General features: G+C 44.2%; 1 pseudogene; it reads left to right on the forward strand.

Annotated features, from left to right (window-relative positions):
• The first annotated feature begins 1,162 nt into the window (after positions 1-1,162).
• LOC116097415 lies at positions 1,163-3,798 on the forward strand (annotated as a pseudogene).
• Positions 3,799-4,621: the final 823 nt, after the last annotated feature.

Raw genomic sequence — 4,621 nt, forward strand, 5'->3', positions numbered from 1 at the left:
TTCTCCTAATTGGCATCTCCCAGAATGTCTTGTACAATTTCCATTTCTTCATGGCTGATGAGGGACATGTTTGCTACATGGTCCTCAATTCTTGGTAAATTTCACATGCTCATTCGGGCAATATGGCTATGTGAAGTCACTCAGGTGCAGTTCCGGTCATCACTGGTTCAATGAGGAGGTGTTCCAGGGGCTTGCTTCCCTGAAGGAAGATTCAGCTCTTTGTGTGGTTCTTAGCTTCATCAGTTCCTAGCATGACTCATCTGTTCTTCAAAGATGGGCATCCATGCACAGAGTAGTTAAGGCAGGGACATTTAGATGTGGACATGGACGGAGAACAGGACTCAAGGAATTGCAGATTTTCTGACAGTCCATGGCCTCCACAGTCTGTGATAGGGATTGGGGGAGGGGAGGACTATCATGGCAGCAGTTGAGAAGTGCCTAGGCGGCAGTAAGACTTGGGGTTCTATAAGAAGGTAACCATCAGTTGTCGGGCTCCTATCTGCCCTGCTCAGGTTTTACTCAGTCGATGAGTGTTTGATTCTACTGGGGAAAAACTACTTCTGTATTCAGGATTAGTATAAGAGAGTAGGAATGTGGGCTTCTGGGCTCAATTTGCCTTTGCTGTCTACCCCCCACTCCCACCCACCCCCACTTCCATTAAAACACTGCATGTTGTCCATTTTCCTCCTGTGAGGAAACAATAAGAACAATATTAAGCTAGAGTCCTCTCCCCCCCACCGTGTGTGTGTGTGTGTGTGTGTGTGTGTGTATGTGTGTGTGTGTGTGTGTGTGTAATAGGATCTTATTGTGTATCCCAGGCCAGCCTTGAGTTTACAATTGTACTGTATCAGCTTCCTGAGTACTAAGATTAGAAGCATACTGCCTCATGCCTAGTTTCCACTCCAAGTTCTTTTTGAAAAACAAAATATCTCTAATTTACTTTGACAATTTCACACATTCATATATATTTATAAATATATGAATATGCAGATGAATACATTCAGGGCTATGGCTGTGTGTTTGTAGGTGATGATGGTGAGGCCTATCCAAAGCTTCTGTGCTTGGATATATCAGGAATGGATATGTCAGGGCACAAGAATGTGCCCCCACCACTCTGCTGCCTTTCTGACACAGGCTCTGACACAGGCTGGCCTCAGATTCTGTGTATAGCTAAACACCTCCCAAATGCTGGCATTACAGGCATGCACTGCTACACTCATCTGTGTGGTGCTGGGATCCAAGCCAGAGCTCGAGAATGATAGGTAAGCAACCTTGTCTGTCACTTTCTGTGTCCTAAGGTGAGTGGCCTAAGCTCTCAAAACCTATTTCTTTACCTGCAAAACCAAGCTAGTCATATTCCCTCTGCTGAGTACTATTGTTCTCGTTAAATGAAGCAGTGAAGATAGATGTTACTCACAGTGGCTAGCACATAACGAGTATTCAGCCACTGCAGTATGGTTTACTCTGTTCGCAAGTTTCAGTCTTTCTCAGGAAGTAATCTATGCCCTTCAGTTGAGTATCTCAGAGCACTCTCCTGCTGGGCTTCTGACATCAACACTGGAAAGTACTCAGGAGCAAGAAGTAGGTCTTGTACATTCAGAATTCCCTCAGGTACTATAATCCACTTCTAAGGATGCCTGGGTTAGGTAGCGTAAGGCAGTAGACACTCGCTCTTATCTTTATGTGTGTTGCTAATAAATGACTTTGAAGGAAGCAAAATAATTAGAAAAGTTTGATAATATATATAATGAGAAAAGATTGTGTTTACAGTCTTTCACAGTGCCCCAATTAGGCTTCACATAAATATTTAGACACTTGAATCAAGGTGGCTGTGAGATTCTCTATCAGAGCCAACACTGACTTTCATTTATTTAGCAAATGCGAGGCACAATTAAATGCCTTGGACAGAAATCCATTCATAGCATGATTTATTGTCATGGTGTCTTTTTAAACTAAAAATGGCATTTCAATTTCACAAGTTATGGCTGAGATGAATTGGTGTATGACCCACAGGCAATTAGCCAATTATGTAATTATAAGAAATATATCAACTTCATTGGATTTCAATTTCTTGAGGATATTTTAGAGACTGCTTTTCACTCCTGACTCTTTCTTTAGAATGTATATACACACATACACACACACCCACACACACACACACCCACACACACACCAATTTTTTTAGATGAGGATGAGGTTATTACTAAATCCCACTTTTTTTTTTTAGTTTAAGAATCAGCTGAAAATGGAAGAGTAAATATATTTGCTTGTATGTTAATTAGAGGAGGAAAAAGAACTACCACATGCCTGGATGCAAACATGGAAACAGATGTATCTGAAGAGTCTGAACACTGCTACTTTAGGTTTTGTTTTTGAGACAAGGTCTCATGTAGCCTAGATTGACCTCAAATTCTCTCTGTCTCTCTGTCTCTCTGTCTCTCCCTCTCCTTCTCCCTCTCCCTCTACCCCTCCCCTCCCCCTCTCCCTCTCCCTCTTCTCCCTCTCCCTCTCCCTCTACCCCTCCCCCTCTCCCTCTTCCTCTCCTCCCTCTCCCTCTCCCTCTCCCTTTCCCTCTGCCTCTCCCTCTTTCTCTCTCTCTCTCTCTCTCTCTCTCTCTCTCTCTCTCTGTCTTTGGTTTGTTTTTTGAGACAGGGTTTCTCTGTGTAGCCCTGGCTGTCCTGGAACTCACTATGTAGACCAGGCTGGCCCAGAACTCAGAAATCCTCCTGCCTATGCCTCCCAAATGCTGGAATTAAGGCGTGAGCCACCACTGCCCAACAGACCTCAAATTCTGTGTGCACCTTCCACATGCTGGGATTATAGGAACATGCTGATAGAACGGCTTACCATCTTGTTTGAAAGAATGTTCTCCTCTACGTTACTCTTTCAATGTCATGGGGAAACGTATGGTGGTGAAGGCTCATGGTTTAGCCTTTTCTACCTCCAATGAAGCCTTAGAAATAGGAGAAGCAAAGCAATCCTCTTCCTCAAAAAAACCTTAAATTTAAGATAGGCAAGAAAAATAGTGCTTAGTGATTGACTAAATCAATTAAATTCAGAGCCAAGCCCACATCTGGCTTCCTCTTCTTTCAAATTCAAGGTTGTGTTTGGTTTAGCCTAGTTCAGAGGGGGTAGTTAGTAGATATGGGGAAAACAAGGTACTATCTTCACAATTAACAAGGCAATAAGACCCATAACAGAATTTTGACCATTCATGTCAATCAATAATTAAGAAAATACAATCCAGGAAAAGATACTGAGCTACACATGCCCCTTCCTTTCCAGCCTCTACCTCTGACCCTGCAGCTGCCGTGATGTTGATGCCTCAGAAGAACCAGATTGCCAGCTATCAATTTCTTTTTGAGGAAGGAGTGGTTGCCAAGAAAGATGTCCACATGCCCAAACAACCCAAGCTGGGACAAGAATGTACCCAACCTTCAAGCCATGCAGACTCTCAAGTTTCGAGGCTATGTGAAAGAGCAGTTTGCCTGAAGACATTTCTGTTGGTCCCTTATGAATGGGGGCATCCAGTATCCCCAAGATTACTTCCACCTCCCCTGGGGGATTGTGCCTGTCACCCTGTCCAGCAGCAGTCCTGAGACTGGCAGGTCTCTGCCCAAAAGTCCAGAGGGTGAGTGACTTGCAAGATTCACAAGAGGGGAGGCAGACAGAGACACCTACAGAAGGAGTGCTGTGCCTCCTTGGTGCTGACAAGAAAGCTGAGGGTGGGGCTAGTTCCACAATGAATTCCAGTTTAGAGACAACTTTGGTAGTGGACATGGTCAGCCACCGCAGTGAAGTTGGTGATTGTGTATTATTGAGTAAACTTTAAAGAAAAGAGAGAAAGAAGGAAGGAAGGAAAGAAGGAAGGAAGGAAGGAAGGAAAGAAGGAAGGAAGGAAAGAAGGAAGGAAGGAAAGAAGGAAGGAAGAGAAAATACACTCCAGACTTAGGTACAGGCAAATCATATGGATGCATTTTCTCAGTTGAGAGTCCCCCTTTCCGAATGACTCTAGCTTGTGTCAAGTTGACATAAAGCTAACCAGCACACAAGCCTTACATTTGCAGATACCAGGAAGTAGAAACAGGGATGAAGTCAGACTGCTTTGATTCTGTTCCTTCACCCTGCCACTTAACAGTTAACAAGATGAAAACCAAAAGCCCCAATGGAAACACTTCTTCAGGTTTTTTGGAGCCTAAGTTAACATAATTGAGGGAGGAAGGCAAATTTGCTTAAGAGGAAAATATTAAAATATCCTATTTTGCAGATCAGTAAAAAGTCTGAGACTATGTGAGCACGGCTTGAAGATAATGGAGACCAGCGGGAACCTGGCCTCCCTCCTGTCTCTAACAGGAGGTAAGAATCAGGGCAGGTGACCCGCATACTTACACAAGCCACAGCTATTTGTCCTGCTCTCTTGTGACAGCAGCCCTGAGGCTCAGCTTCAACAACAGTGGCAACTGCACGGGCAGTCTTTAGACAAGACTGACCATGACCGTCTTTACCCAGCTTGGGTTTCAGAAGCACAGTGGCAGACATCTAGGCCAGCTGCAGCACATTCCAGATTTCCAGTGCGGAGGCGACTCTGCAGAATCCTGTAGTCTTAAGAAGCCACACCAAA

The sequence above is a fragment of the Mastomys coucha genome, unplaced genomic scaffold (genome assembly GCF_008632895.1).
Source record: "Mastomys coucha isolate ucsf_1 unplaced genomic scaffold, UCSF_Mcou_1 pScaffold19, whole genome shotgun sequence".
In the NCBI taxonomy this organism is placed as follows: Eukaryota; Metazoa; Chordata; class Mammalia; order Rodentia; family Muridae; genus Mastomys; species Mastomys coucha.